General features: G+C 46.9%; 1 pseudogene; it reads left to right on the top strand.

Moving 5' to 3' along the window:
* Positions 1–857: 857 nt before the first annotated feature.
* LOC148506351 (E3 ubiquitin/ISG15 ligase TRIM25-like) lies at positions 858–3,281 on the top strand (annotated as a pseudogene).
* The last annotated feature ends 13,928 nt before the right edge of the window (positions 3,282–17,209 follow it).

Here is a 17,209-nt window from a genome sequence, read left to right as displayed (position 1 = left end):
ACATGCACCGTTTGGGGTCCTGAGGACCGAGTTTGAGAACTTGTGAGCTAGGCAATGTGGATCTAAAGACCGGATACCACTGCAATGATTGAAGATTTTATTATTATTTCAAACTGTACTATTTTATATTGAGTGTTACAGGTGTGACTGGCTTAGTGATAGAGATTTCCACTAGTGATTTATTTCGGCAGGTAATGATCTGCTTTTAGATCTTAGCTGTGTTGAACATAGGTTTAATAATAATAATAATAATAAGCCAGGAAGTTAGGACACAGTGACAAATACTCCTCATCCCCCCTAAAGGCCCCCATACATCAGAGATTGATTGCAGCAATCGTGCAATTTGCACTAGATTGTGTATAAAAATCTTTCCCTTTTTCAATCGATTGTGGCAATTATGCAATCAGCAATCGATTGAAAAAGGGAAAGCTTTTTATACACAATCGATTGCAAATTGCACGATTGCTGCAATCAATCTCTGATGTATGGGGGCCTTTACACATACACACACCTGCTCCTCCTCCCCCCTAACATACACACACTGCTCCTCCTCCCCCCCCCTAACATACACACACTGCTCCTCCTCCCCCCCTAACATACACACACTGCTCCTCCTCCCCCCCTAACATACACACACTGCTCCTCCTCCCCCCCTAACATACACACACTGCTCCTCCTCCCCCCCTAACATACACACACTGCTCCTCCTCCCCCCCTAACATACACACACTGCTCCTCCTCCCCCCCTAACATACACACACTGCTCCTCCTCCCCCCCTAACATACACACACTGCTCCTCCTCCCCCCCTAACATACACACACTGCTCCTCCTCCCCCTTCACTTTCTCTCCTCATTTCAGAATGGTGTCTGCATGTCAGAGAGGAGCTGAGCTGCTCCATCTGCCTGAGCATTTATACAGACTCTGGGGCCTATTCATCAACACTAAAATAACGTTTTTAAGGACATTTTCCTTAAATAACGTTATTTTGGTATTCATGTAGCCACTTAGCACAGGAGATATCACAGATATCTCCTTGCTAAGTTCCCCTGCGTTAATTTCCACACTCCCCATACATTAGTACATTATTACATTATTACATTAGTATGGGTACATTAGTACATTATTACATTAGTATGGGGATGTGGAAATTGTGGTATTCATCTAATTCCGAAAATTATCAATTTTCGGAATTCGATGCAGCTACTATTCGCCACTGTGAGGTGGCGAATAGCAGGTGAAACTAACCTGTATCCGCGTGTGCAGGTCCCCCGATGAGTCCCTCCGGTGCTCTGCTCCGTCCTCAGGCTCCGGAGGCTGTTCGGACATGTGTGCTCCCCAGCAGAGCACAAGAAAGTTTAGACAAAAAAAAAAAAAATGTTTTTTTTTTTTTTTTTCAAATCTGTCATGTGGTCTGCTGGGAAACCACATGACAGACCAGCAGGACGGAGCCGGAGGCTGCTGCGCGGACAGGTAAGTCGGGGGGAGGGGGAAGGTGAGCGGTGGGGGGGGGTACGAAACTTAACGCATCTGTAGGCAGTTCTGCGCATGCGCTGGTTTTACAGATGTAACAGCGCATGCGCAGCACTGTTTCCAGATGCGGTAAGGTAGTGTAGGCAGGAAAAGTATCTATTTCCCGAAAAGCTGTCATCGCAAAAATGACAGGTACCGGAATAGATACTTATGGAGAGGTGGAATGATGAATTCCACCTATAATTAGCTAGAACTCCATGAGAGTTCTAAACCTAATTATCTCCAGAGAATTTTTATGTTTAATGAATAGGCCCCTCTGTATCCCTGAGATGTGGCCACAACTACTGCCGGCTCTGTATTGTGAGTGTGCTGGATACACAGGAGGGGGCTGGGGGCTATTCCTGCCCGGAATGCAAAGCAGAGTATAGGAAGCGCCCAGCACTGGAGAAGAACAGGAAGCTGAGTAACATTGTGGATCATTTCCTATGTAATCAGCCAGAGCAGGAGGAGACCCAGAGCTTCTGTACTTACTGCGTGGAGGCTCCTTGTACTGGCTGTGAAGCTGTGTGTGCAGTGTGAGATGTCCCTGTGTGAGGACCACCTGAGTGTACACAACAAGTCAGTGGATCATGTTTTAATTGACCCAACGTCATCACTGAGCAACAGAAAATGCCAAATTCACAAGAAACTTCTTGCGTACCATTGCTATGAGGACGCTGCCTGTATCTGTGTCTCCTGTGTAATAGGATCACACAAAGGACACCAGGTGCAGTCACTGGATGGGGCCATGAAGACCAAGCAGGAGAAGCTGAGAAACCTTCTGGAGAAACTGATCACACACAGAGCAGAGGCTGAGGAAGAAGTGCAGAGTCTGCAGGATCGCAAGACAGAGGTACAGGAGAGAGCGGCTGTTGTCACAGGGAAAGTCACTGACTTTCAGGCAGAAGTTGGACGTCCTAGAGGGGAGAGTCCTGAGTGATGTCTCCAGACAGACTGAGGAGATTTCTCTGCAAATCTCTGATCTGATACAGCAGCTGGAAGCACAGAAGGACGAGCTGTCCAGGAAGATGGGTCACATTGAGGAGCTGTGTAACGTGACTGACCCACTAACTGTCTTACAGGAGCGAGAATCAGACACTTATGAGAAGGAAAATGAAACAGAAAGTGATGACAATGAGGTTTATCCTGTGGGTGATCTGGACGAGGGTCTGATCTCAGTGACCTTGCACTCGGGTTTATCTGATATTCTGACTGCTGCAAAGAGAGGGTCCTGTATACCTGAGGCTGCAGATATTTTACTTGATATAAACACAGCTTATCGTCACATCTCTGTATCAGGGGACTTAAAATCTGCATCCTCATCTGAAATAGACATAAATTACCCAGAGAGTACAGTGAGATTTGCAGATGATTAGTGTCAGGTCTTAAGCAGCACAAGTTTTAGCACAGGACAATATTGCTGGGAAGTGTGAGTCAGCACATCAGAGTGTTGGTGGGTTGGAGTGGCTTATTCTAGTATAGAAAGGACAGGAGATCAGTCAGGAATTGGAGACAATAGTAAGTCCTGGTGTTTGCGTATGATAGATAATGATTACTCAGTGATACATAATTCAGTGCACAATAACCTGCAGCTGGAGTCTCCTGTGCAGGTAGTAAGAATATACCTGGACTATGAGGCCGGGCGTCTGTCCTTCTATCAGCTGTGTGACCCCATCAGACACTTACACACCTTCACCGCTATCTTCACTGAGTCCCTGCATGCTGACTTTGTGGTATGGAAGGATGGCTGGGTCAGGATAAAATGCTAGATATATTGGGCGGGATGTACTAAGCTTCACATTAGCGATGCAGTTCATCCCGCCTGTCTGCGGGTACATACCAAGGTTCATTACCACGGTATGTACCAAGAATATCGCAAAGGACCACTCTCCCGATAAGAGCTGTCCTTTGTGATCCTGCCGGGCAGAGTGACGTCAGGGTTTAACACCCAGAAGTCCTCCTGGCATCCTTCTGCGCATGATCAGAATGACGCGGACCGCGGGGGCTCATGGGAGGAATCCGATTGGATCCCTCCCAAGGGGGAGTGTCCTGATAAGAAGCCCATAGGCTTCTATTGGGTTATGTCACCTGAAGGTGGCGTTACCCATCGGGCTGATGCATTCCAGTGCTTAGTACATTTGCGGAAATCAGTAAAGACCCTGAAAACTGCATTTTCGGGGTTTTACAGCTTTCATTTTTTAGCTTTAGTACATCTCGCCCATTACATGAGGTAATAATGCATCTTCAGTCACTGTTCACTGATGTCCCTTCCTGCTACTTTTCCTAAATACTTGGGTGGGAAAGCAATTAGCCATGAGGTTCCAACGCTATAAACCCTGAGAGCTATTCAGCTTTTTGCAGTGAGTTTGTGCTGATCTCTGGCTGTGACCTTAGGAGGTGTGAGCAGTAATGTATATAAGGCGGCTATACTGTATTTACTGATTACAATGCAGACCATATCGTGCTTGCAAGCTATTTGAACTGTCCCCCTTAGTTTTTTCTTTTTAGTTGATATCTGTGTTTTTCAGTCATGCATTTATATCATTGGGGGAGATGTGGGGTTTTTGTTATCCTGATATAAACTACAGGCCTACTCTGTGTATTATAGCCTGAGTGGAGACCACAGAATAGCTGTGGTCCTATACAGAGGTAATGGTAATAACTCTCCCCCATGTCACCTGGCTGAGGGGAATAAAGACAATGACATCAGTTACAGTCACAGGAGGGTATACAGAAGCCAATGTAATAATGTATGTGACTGTGGCCTCCATGTGTCTGATATTCCCAGTCCCCTCACCTCTGTCCCTGCACCAGCACCAACCCTGACCAATGTGGTGCCTTAGGTAATATTATAGCTGGTGCCCCTTATATTACAGCCACTCCCTACACCCAGCATTGTGCTCATACCTCACAGAGACCCTACTACACAGGTCTATGTTTCTGAGAGTCATTATTATTCTGGCATGTCAGTGACAGCCATACATGTAGCTACAGAGCATTGTGCTCATACAGTCACACAGACACTACTACACAGCTCTATGTCTCTGAGAGTCATTATTATCCTGGCATGTCAGTGACAGCCATACATGTAGCTACAGAGCATTGTGCTCATACAGTCACACAGACACTACTACACAGCTCTATGTCTCTGAGAGTCATTATTATCCTGGCATGTCAGTGACAGCCATACATGTAGCTACAGAGCATTGTGCTCATACAGTCACACATACACTACTACACAGCTCTATGTCTCTGATAGTCATTATTATCCTGGCATGTCAGTGACAGCCATACATGTAGCTACAGAGTATTGTGCTCATACAGTCACACAGACACTACTACACAGCTCTATGTCTCTGAGAGTCATTATTATCCTGGCATGTCAGTGACAGCCATACATGTAGCTACAGAGCATTGTGCTCATACAGTCACACAGACACTACTACACAGCTCTATGTCTCTGATAGTCATTATTATCCTGGCATGTCAGTGACAGCCATACATGTAGCTACAGAGCACTGTGCTCATACAGTCACAGAGACACTACTACACAGCTCTATGTCTCTGATAGTCACTATTATCCTGGCATGTCAGTGACAGCCATACATGTAGCTACAGAGCACTGTGCTCATACAGTCACACAGACACTACTACACAGCTCTATGTCTCTGAGAGTCATTATTATCCTGGCATGTCAGTGACAGCCATACATGTAGCTACAGAGCATTGTGCTCATACAGTCACACAGACACTACTACACAGCTCTATGTCTCTGAGAGTCATTATTATCCTGGCATGTCAGTGACAGCCATACATGTAGCTACAGAGCACCGTGCTCATACAGTCACACAGACACTACTACACAGCTCTATGTCTCTGAGAGTCATTATTATCCTGGCATGTCAGTGACAGCCATACATGTAGCTACAGAGCATTGTGCTCATACAGTCACACAGACACTACTACACAGCTCTATGTCTCTGAGAGTCATTATTATCCTGGCATGTCAGTGACAGCCATACATGTAGCTACAGAGCACTGTGCTCATACAGTCACACAGACACTACTACACAGCTCTATGTCTCTGATAGTCATTATTATCCTGGCATGTCAGTGATAGCCATACATGTAGCTACAGAGCATTGTGCTCATACAGTCACACAGATACTACTACACAGCTCTATGTCTCTGAGAGTCATCATTATCCTGGCATGTCAGTGATAGCCATACATGTAGCTACAGAGCACTGTGCTCATACAGTCACACAGACACTACTACACAGCTCTATGTCTCTGAGAGTCATTATTATCCTGGCATGTCAGTGACAGCCATTATTATCCTGGCATGTCAGTGACAGCCATACATGGAGCTACAGAGCACTGTGCTCATACAGTCACACAGACACTACTACACAGCTCTATGTCTCTGAGAGTCATTATTATCCTGGCATGTCAGTGATAGCCATACATGTAGCTACAGATCACCAGTGACAGCCATACATGTAGCTACAGAGCACTGTGCTCATACAGTCACACAGACACTACTACACAGCTCTGTGTCTCTGAGAGTCATTATTATCCTGGCATGTCAGTGACAGCCATACATGTAGCTACAGAGCATTGTGCTCCTACAGTCACACAGACACTACTACACAGCTCTGTGTCTCTGAGAGTCATCATTATCCTGGCATGCCAGTGACAGCCATACATGTAGCTACAGAGCATTGTGCTCCTACAGTCACACAGACACTACTACACAGCTCTGTGTCTCTGAGAGTCATCATTATCCTGGCATGTCAGTGACAGCCATACATGTAGCTACAGAGCATTGTGCTCATACAGTCACACAGACACTACTACACAGCTCTGTGTCTCTGAGAGTCATTATTATCCTGGCATGTCAGTGACAGCCATACATGTAGCTACAGAGCACTGTGCTCATACAGTCACACAGACACTACTACACAGCTCTGTGTCTCTGAGAGTCATTATTATCCTGGCATGTCAGTGACAGCCATACATGTAGCTACAGAGCACTGTGCTCATACAGTCACACAGACACTACTACACAGCTCTATGTCCCTGAGAGTCATCATTATCCTGGCATGTCAGTGATTGTTATACATGTAGCTACAGAGGGGCTGATTCTGATTTGGGAGCAAGGTAAATGAAAGCAGTAACTTTGCACCTGGGTATCACTATGCGGGGGCCAATGTAAGATTTGCAGAGTGTGTTTAGGATGCGGCAGGCAGTGAGGATCTGCTTGGTGCTGGGAGTAAGTATAGACATCGGGCAAGTGATCAACAGGCTTATCCACATTAAATGCCATATGCAGGACAGCCCTTACACATTTGTCTAATGTCTCTCTTTAGCGCTTTTCTCAGAGGGATCATGCTGTATAGTGACCAGGTGCAATCTGTCTCCATTTATGTCCAGAGCTTCCAATCAAAATGAAGCTTCATTATCACCTAATAACATAAGAGAGACAGCAGATAATGTACAAGGGGCCACTCCCCTGTCACCCACCCAAACATTGCCCTGACGTCACTCGCTATGTAATGGCTTTGCATCTCCGTGAGTGATTGCAGAGAAATCGCATTGCTAACTCATGCACGCGCACTGCGATGCAATTAGCAACAATTCATCCATCTGCGCACGCTATCACAATAGCAATCCATGCGGAGTCATGCAGAGAGAGCTAAGCTGGGTACACAGTACTATACCATCTGTGTACCCAGCGATAACACAACGCGATGGAAAGATATATCACGGCGCTGCATTTAGGCAGATAGGGAAAAAGTGCATTATACCTGGCAATGCATCATTACTGCATCTAATTACAGAAACATCGCCAGTAACTAGAACATGGGGCATTGTCATAGACCAGTGGTTCTCAAACTCGGTCCTCAGGACCCCACACAGGTCATGTTTTGCAGGTCACCCAGCAGGTGCACAGGTGTAATCATTACTCACTGACACATTTTAAATGGTCCACAGATGGAGCTAATTATTTCACTTGATTCAGTGTGGAGACATGGGAAACATGCACCGTTTGGGGTCCTGAGGACCGAGTTTGAGAACTTGTGTCATAGACAACTTTGGAAAATGCAGCTGCTGTGCAGAAAGGCGGGAAGAACACTTGGGGGCGATCTCACAGGTCAGTCAGTCAGAATCAGCCAGTCAGGGAAGGAATGAGCAGGCATCATGGAAGTGCCCTCTATCCCCCAGACGGAATGAGAAGATACAGGAAAGTTCCATTAGTAACAGTTTGCTAAATCTTTACATTCGTAAGAAGTAGCAGTTTAAAGGGTCTATGTATTAATAATAGCTAAACTGCCGCTATTATTATGTATTCTTCTCAATGGGAATATTTTCATTTTTAATGAAAATATCCCCGCTATGTACCAAGGGGAGCTTGCAGGGACAGCAGTTGCAGTAATCACTGTCCCCTGCGAGTTATATCCCTGGAATTTAGTGAAAGACTTACCCGGGGAGAGCTGACACTGCGCAAGTGTCATCTACTGTAACTGGCCGGGGGCTGCGGGGGAGAGATGGAAAGATCTCTATCCTGCACCTGGAGCCCCCGATAGGCTAACAGTAGTTACACCAGCTGAAGATGGTGTAACTACCGGGCTAAGGGTCTGATTCAGAGCCGGACACTATTTGCGCTCGCTCGTCCAGAAAAAGGGGCTGGCTATTTAAATTAACCGTTCGCTCTTTGCGGTCTGTTCACGCCTCTATGTCTGAATGAGCGAACAAAACATGCGAACGTAATTTTGAAAAAAACGCCCCCTGGCCGCTCGCATCATACGTCATGTCCGCTATTTATTAGAATAATCTAGTACATCGGACAGCGTATGAACTGCTCGCTATTCTTGTGGTTGGTTTTTCCTACCACAATCATGCGAGCAGTTCTAAGTATAAAACAACCAAGTGACGTGGTAGATGACGCTGCTTTAGTAATTATGCACTCCCATAAAACGCCCATTTTGACCTTTAAGCACGCCTGCGTTCTGATCTCCACTCCCCGTTTTCAAGCACCTTCCCCTGTTACCACCCACATACGCCTCCTCCTGTCACTCAAAATAGTAAGCATTCGCTATTTTGCGAGCACACAATTTCTGACCGCAATGACTGGTTCGCGCATGCGTATTACAATCCGTACGCATGCGCAGTTGTGCGAACATCGGTCAGAACGAGCGGCCGCTTACGAGCGGCTCTGAATCAGGCCCTAAGCTCCTCGAAAAGCTTTGCTTTTTGGAGATTAGTACATAGGGGACAGATCATAGTCCCCATTAATAATAATGAGGACTGCTATCTGAAGTGCTAATTAGCACCTTGCTGGAGATTTCTGTGTAATCTCCTCCTTTGTGCTATTAGTACATAGGCACAATACATAAAATTATGCAGAAACTGCAGTTTGTGTAAAAATTAGCTTGATACATAGGCCAGTAAGCATTAAATTAGTTGACTTGATACTCTGAATAAGCTTACTGATGTTCTAAAGACGTTAGTTATGCTGACCCAGGGGATCCCATGTTATGAACTTGAAATATATATATATTATATCAAAAAGCAGGCACACACCAAGCTGGTAAGCTATACATTGATTTATCTCTCACATGTCCAAATCGGAAGACATCGATGTTTCACTTCCGTCTGACATTTCTCAAGACATCCAACAATACAGACTGTACAACCACTGTGATACAATCCAGGAAATACATCCACACTCTCACCTGCAGAACCATAATTACCGGCATCAATCTGCCAAATGCCGCCACAAGGTCCAAGTGGGTTCCAGAGTGAAGCGCTAACTTCCAGCAACTAACATCACTTCCGGACTGTACCAATATAAATGTGAAAAATCTATATAGGGAAACAAACAATGTGCCAGCAACATTTATATAATCAGCTACATATATATAAACTAGGGGTGTGCACCGGCCACTTTTCGTGTTTTGTGTTTTGGTTTTGGATCTGGATCTTTCTTCGTGTTTTGGATCTGGATTGGTTTTGCCAAAACCACCCTTCCGTGTTTTGGGTTCTGGGTTTTGTGTTTTGGATCTGTATTTTTTTGAAAAAAAGCATAAAAACAGCTAAAATCACAGAATTTGTAGGTTTTTCTGCTCCTATGCTATTATTAACCTCAATAACCTTAATTTCCACTCATTTCCAGTCTATTCTGAACACCTCACACCTCACAATAGTGTTTTTATGTCCAAAAGGTTGCACCGAGGTAGCTGGATGACTATGCTAAGCGACACGAGTGGGCGGCACAAACACGTGACCCATCTAGGAGTGACACTGCAGTGGCAGACAGGATGGCAGTTAGAAAAACTAGGCCCCAAACTGTACATAATGCAAAGAAAAAAAGAGGTGCAAGATGGAATTGTCCTTGGGCCCTCCCACCCACCCTTATGTTGTATAAACAGGACATGCACACTTTAACAAATCAATCATTTCAGCGCCAGGGTCTGCCACACAACTGTGGCTGAAATGATTGGTTCGTTTGGGCCCCCACAAAACAAGCTGGCAATTAATGTGTCCCTGCACAAACTGGCTCTACGGAGGCAAGATGTCATCCTCATCCTCCTCATCCACCGATTCCTCACCCTCTTCAGTGTGTACATCCTCATCCTCACAAAGTATTAACTCGTCCCCACTTGAATCCACCACCACAGGTCCCTCTGTACGTTCTGGAGGCTGGTCTCCCTGGAAGAGCTGATAATTCATTTTGATGAACATCATCTTCTCCACATTCTGTGGAAGCAACCTCCTACGCCTTTCGCTGACAAGGTTCCCGGCTGCACTAAACACTCTTTCGGAGTACACACTGGAGGGGGGGCAACTCAGGTAAAATAGAGCCAGTTTGTACAGGGGCCTCCAAATTGCCTCTTTTTCCTGCCAGTACAGGTATGGACTGTCTGACATGCCTACTTGGATGCTGTCACCGATGTAATCCTCCACCATTCTGTCAATGGTGACAGTATCATATGCAGTGACAGTAGACATGTCAGAAATTGTTGCCAGGTCCTTCAGTCCGGACCAGATGTCCAAACTTGGTCCTGCCTGCCCTGCATCACCGCCAGCGGGTTGCTTAGGATACCTAAGTTTTTTCCTGGCAGCCCCAGTTGCGGGAGAAAATGAAGAAGGAGCCGTTGACGTGTCACGTTCCGCTTCAGCTGACAGTGTGTTCACCAGCAGGTCTTTGCACCTCTGCAGGCTTGTGTCGGCCGGAAAGAGAGACACCACATAGGCTTTAAACCTAGGATCGAGCACGGTGGCCAAAATGTAGTGGTCTGATTTCAACAGATTGACCACCCTGGAATCCTGGCAAAGCGAATGAAGGGCTTCATCCACAAGTCCCACATGCCGAGCGGAATCGCTCCGTCTTAGCTCCTCCTTCACTTTCTCCAGCTGCTTCTGCAAAAGCCTGATGAGGGGAATGACCTGACTCAAGCTGGCAGTGTCTGAACTGACTTCACGTGTGGCAAGTTCGAAGGGCTGAAGAACCTTGCACAACACGGAAATCATTCTCCACTGCGCTTGAGTCAGGTGCATACCCCCTCCTTTGCCTATGTCATAGGTGGATGTATAGGCTTGTATGGCCTTTTGCTGCTCCTCCATCCTCTGAAGCATATAGAGGGTTGAGTTCCACCGCGTCACAACCTCTTGCTTCAGGTGATGGCGGGGCAGGTTCAAGAGTGTTTGCTGGCGCTCCAGTCTTCGGCACGCAGTCGCTGAATGGCGAAAGTGGCCAGAAATTTTTCAGGCCACCCAAAGCGTCTCCTGCACGCCCCTGTCGCTTTTCAGAAAATTCTGCACCACCAAGTTTATTGTGTGAGCAAAACATGGGACGTGCTGGAATTTGCCCAGATGTAATGCCCGCACAATATTGGTGGCGTTGTCAGATATCACAAATCCCCAGGAGAGTCTAAGTGGGGTAAGCCACTGGGCGATGATTTCCCTCAGTTTCTCTAAGAGGTTGTCGGCGGTGTGCCTCTTACTGAAACCGGTGATACACAGCGTAGCCTGCCTTGTAACGAGCTGGCGTTTCTGAGATGCTGCTACTGGTGACGCTGCTGCTGTTGCTGCGTAAGGTGATACATCTACCCAGTGGGCTGTCACAGTCATATAGTCCTTAGTCTGCCCTGTTCCACTTGTCCACATGTCCGTGGTTAAGTGGACATTGTGTACAACGGCATTTTTCAGGACACTGAGGACACTTTTTCTGACGTTTCTGTACAGTCTCGGTATCGCCTGCCTAGTGAAGTGGAATCTAGACGGGATTTGGAACCGGGGACACACTACCTCCATCAATTGTCTAAATCCCACTGCACTAATGGCGGATACCGGACGCACGTCTAACACCAACATAGCAGTCAAGGCCTCAGTTATACGTTTTGCTTCAGGATGACTGCTGTCGTACTTCATCCTCCTCGCTAAGGACTGTTGGAGGGTCAATTGTTTAGTAAAAGTAGTGGTGTTCCTACTTCCTCTCTGGGATGATGAACGACTCCCAGCAGCAGCAGCAACAGCAGCAGCGGCAGCAGTAGGCGTAGCAATGCAGGATCCTCCGGAGGAATCCCGGATAGGAGAGTCAGTCATGCCAGTGATATGGCCTGCAGGACTACTTCCGATCCTGACTAAGGAGGAAATTGACGAGGAGGGAGTTGACGGTGTGGTTTGCAGGCGCTTGGATACAACAGGACAACGGGATTTAGGTGTCCCTGGACTGCTTACGGTCTGAGCCAAAGTTTCTGAACTTGACAGTAACTTTTTATGAACGCGCTGCAGGTGCCGTATAAGGGAGGATGTTCCTAGGTGGTTGACGTCCCTACCCCTACTTATTTCACCTTTACATATGGTACATATGGCAAGACAGTTGTTGTCCGGATTTGGATAGAAATATTGCCAGACCAAAGAGGTGGAATGTTTGGTCTTCTGCCCAGGCATGACCGTGATGGGCTTTTTCATCCCACGGACAACAACTGTCTCCCCCGGAGCCTGATTTAAACAAACCACATCACCATCAGAATCCTCCTCGCCAACTTCCTCCTCAGCGCCAGCTACACCAGTATCCTCATCCTGTTGTACTTCAACAGTGACATCTTCAATTTGCATATCAGCAAGTGGACTGTGGGTGCTCCTTTCAGCACTTGCAGGGGGCGTGCAAATGGTGGAAAGAGCCACCTCTTCCCGTCCAGTGCTGGGAAGGTCAGGCATCGCAACCACCACCACACTTGGACTCTCCTTGGGGATTTGTGATATCTTCTTAGAAAGCACAGTTCTTCGCTGTGCTTTTGCCAGCTTAACTCTTTTGATTTTTTTAGTGGGAGGAGTGCTTCCATCGTCATGTGAAGCTGAACCACTAGTCATGAACATACTAGGGATCGACCTTAGCCATTCCTTGCCACTCCGTGTCGTAAATGGCATATTGGCAAGTTTACGTTTCTCTTCAGCTGATTTAAATGTCTTTTTCAAGGTCATTTTCCTGAACTTTGCCATTTGGGATTGTATGTGCCCTCTACTATGACATTGGGCATCGGCCTTGGCAGACGACGTTGATGGCATGTTATCGTCTATGTCATGACTAGTGGCAGCAGCTTCAGCACTAGGAGGAAGTGGTTCTTGATCTTTCTCTATTTTATTTTTATCGGAGAAAGTTTGGTCCTCCATTTATGTTATATCGATTTGATATATACGTGCGGCTAAACACAGAAAATAATTTTTTTTTTGGTTTGGACTGGAGTGTACTTTGTGGGTTACAGCACCCTTTAACGGTCAAGCCAGCCGGCCCTTTACTTATGACACAGGCGCACTCTTGGCACTACTTTGTTGATGCACGTGCGGCTACTGCGCACACAATTCACAAACACAGAAAATAATTTTTTTTTGGTTTGGACTGGAGTGTACTTTGGGGGTTACAGCACCCTTTAACGGTCAAGCCAGCCGGCCCTTTACTTATGACACAGGCGCACGCTTGGCACTACTTTGTTGATGCACGTGCGGCTACTGCGCACACAATTCACAAACACAGAAAATAATTTTTTTTTGGTTTGGACTGGAGTGTACTTTCGGGGGTTACAGCACCCTTTAACGGTCAAGCCAGCCGGCCCTTTACTTATGACACAGGCGCACTCTTGGCACTACTTTGTTGATGCACGTGCGGCTACTGCGCACACAATTCACAAACACAGAAAATAATTTTTTTTTAGGTTTGGACTGGAGTGTACTTTCGGGGGTTACAGCACCCTTAACGGTCAAGCCAGCCGGCCCTTTACTTATGACACAGGCGCACGCTTGGCACTACTTTGTTGATGCACGTGCGGCTACTGCGCACACAATTCACAAACACAGAAAATAATTTTTTTTTGGTTTGGACTGGAGTGTACTTTCGGGGGTTACAGCACCCTTTAACGGTCAAGCCAGCCGGCCCTTTACTTATGACACAGGCGCACGCTTGGCACTACTTTGTTGATGCACGTGCGGCTACTGCGCACACAATTCACAAACACAGAAAATAATTTTTTTTTAGGTTTGGACTGGAGTGTACTTTCGGGGGTTACAGCACCCTTAACGGTCAAGCCAGCCGGCCCTTTACTTATGACACAGGCGCACGCTTGGCACTACTTTGTTGATGCACGTGCGGCTACTGCGCACACAATTCACAAACACAGAAAATAATTTTTTTTTTGGTTTGGACTGGAGTGTACTTTCGGGGGTTACAGCACCCTTAACGGTCAAGCCAGCCGGCCCTTTACTTATGACACAGGCGCACGCTTGGCACTACTTTGTTGATGCACGTGCGGCTACTGCGCACACAATTCACAAACACAGAAAATAATTTTTTTTTAGGTTTGGACTGGAGTGTACTTTCGGGGGTTACAGCACCCTTAACGGTCAAGCCAGCCGGCCCTTTACTTATGACACAGGCGCACGCTTGGCACTACTTTGTTGATGCACGTGCGGCTACTGCGCACACAATTCACAAACACAGAAAATAATTTTTTTTTTGGTTTGGACTGGAGTGTACTTTCGGGGGTTACAGCACCCTTAACGGTCAAGCCAGCCGGCCCTTTACTTATGACACAGGCGCACGCTTGGCACTACTTTGTTGATGCACGTGCGGCTACTGCGCACACAATTCACAAACACAGAAAATAATTTTTTTTTGGTTTGGACTGGAGTGTACTTTCAGGGGTTACAGCACCCTTTAACGGTCAAGCCAGCCGGCCCTTTACTTATGACACAGGCGCACGCTTGGCACTACTTTGTTGATGCACGTGCGGCTACTGCGCACACAATTCACAAACACAGAAAATAATTTTTTTTTGGTTTGGACTGGAGTGTACTTTCGGGGGTTACAGCACCCTTTAACGGTCAAGCCAGCCGGCCCTTTACTTATGACACAGGCGCACTCTTGGCACTACTTTGTTGATGCACGTGCGGCTACTGCGCACACAATTCACAAACACAGAAAATAATTTTTTTTTAGGTTTGGACTGGAGTGTACTTTCGGGGGTTACAGCACCCTTAACGGTCAAGCCAGCCGGCCCTTTACTTATGACACAGGCGCACGCTTGGCACTACTTTGTTGATGCACGTGCGGCTACTGCGCACACAATTCACAAACACAGAAAATAATTTTTTTTTGGTTTGGACTGGAGTGTACTTTCGGAGGTTACAGCACCCTTTAACGGTCAAGCCAGCCGGCCCTTTACTTATGACACAGGCGCACGCTTGGCACTACTTTGTTGATGCACGTGCGGCTACTGCGCACACAATTCACAAACACAGAAAATAATTTTTTTTTAGGTTTGGACTGGAGTGTTCTTTCGGGGGTTACAGCACCCTTAACGGTCAAGCCAGCCGGCCCTTTACTTATGACACAGGCGCACGCTTGGCACTACTTTGTTGATGCACGTGCGGCTACTGCGCACACAATTCACAAACACAGAAAATAATTTTTTTTTAGGTTTGGACTGGAGTGTACTTTCGGGGGTTACAGCACCCTTAACGGTCAAGCCAGCCGGCCCTTTACTTATGACACAGGCGCATGCTTGGCACTACTTTGTTGATGCACGTGCGGCTACTGCGCACACAATTCACAAACACAGAAAATAATTTTTTTTTTGGTTTGGACTGGAGTGTACTTTCGGGGGTTACAGCACCCTTAACGGTCAAGCCAGCCGGCCCTTTACTTATGACACAGGCGCACGTTTGGCACTACTTTGTTGATGCACGTGCGGCTACTGCGCACACAATTCACAAACACAGAAAATAATTTTTTTTTTGGTTTGGACTGGAGTGTACTTTCGGGGGTTACAGCACCCTTAACGGTCAAGCCAGCCGGCCCTTTACTTATGACACAGGCGCACGTTTGGCACTACTTTGTTGATGCACGTGCGGCTACTGCGCACACAATTCACAAACACAGAAAATAATTTTTTTTTTGGTTTGGACTGGAGTGTACTTTCGGGGGTTACAGCACCCTTAACGGTCAAGCCAGCCGGCCCTTTACTTATGACACAGGCGCACGCTTGGCACTACTTTGTTGATGCACGTGCGGCTACTGCGCACACAATTCACAAACACAGAAAATAATTTTTTTTTTGGTTTGGACTGGAGTGTACTTTCGGGGGTTACAGCACCCTTAACGGTCAAGCCAGCCGGCCCTTTACTTATGACACAGGCGCACGCTTGGCACTACTTTGTTGATGCACGTGCGGCTACTGCGCACACAATTCACAAACACAGAAAATAATTTTTTTTTGGTTTGGACTGGAGTGTACTTTCGGGGGTTACAGCACCCTTTAACGGTCAAGCCAGCCGGCCCTTTACTTATGACACAGGCGCACGCTTGGCACTACTTTGTTGATGCACGTGCGGCTACTGCGCACACAATTCACAAACACAGAAAATATATTATTTTTTTAGCACTTGGGGGGAGCACCCCTGATGGACAGAGCACCCCCTGGACAACACTACAGCACCCCTTTAGGACTGGGACACTGCACAGGACTTTGGAGTGGACACAGCCCCTATGGAGAACTGACTGCACAACACAGTCCAGCCAGCCCCTATGGACTTTGAAGTAGTGGACACAGCCCCTATTAACAACAGCAGCACAGCACAACACAGCCAGCCCCTATGGACTTTGAAGTAGTGGACAACAGCAGCACTACACTACACTACACTACACAGCACTAACTCCCACCCTCCCTCTTCACTGTCCACAGCCGAGTGAGAAAATGGCGCCGACGCGGGTACCTTATATAGGATCCAAAACCCGCGAGACTCGGAAGGCGGGATGATGACGTTTTGCCTCGATGTCAGATCCGAGTCAGGCGGGAAAAGTCGAGCCTGACTCGGATCGGACTCGGATCGGGGGGGCTCGGGGGGGTTCGGATTTCAGAAATCCGAACCCGCTCACCCCTAATATAAACCAGTAGTAGCATCTATATAATAAAAGGGTATAAGAACCAGTGTATATCAGGTGTGTGATCTGTGTATAGATATCAGTGTGACCTGTGTATATCAGGTGTGTGATATCAGTGTGTATCAGGTGTGTGATATCAGTGTGTATCAGGTGTGTGATATCAGTGCATACTTGCCTACTTTTGGAAAAGCATTTCAGGGAGAGTGTGAAAGCAGCACCTATGAGTGTGGCAGTAAAGTGGGCGTGTACTGCT

The sequence above is a fragment of the Taudactylus pleione genome, unplaced genomic scaffold, assembly GCF_031769625.1.
Source record: "Taudactylus pleione unplaced genomic scaffold, aTauple2 ptg000407l, whole genome shotgun sequence".
Classification (NCBI taxonomy): Eukaryota; Metazoa; Chordata; class Amphibia; order Anura; family Myobatrachidae; genus Taudactylus; species Taudactylus pleione.
Note: the sequence above shows the minus strand (reverse complement) of the source record. Positions and strands in the feature narration are given on the sequence as shown.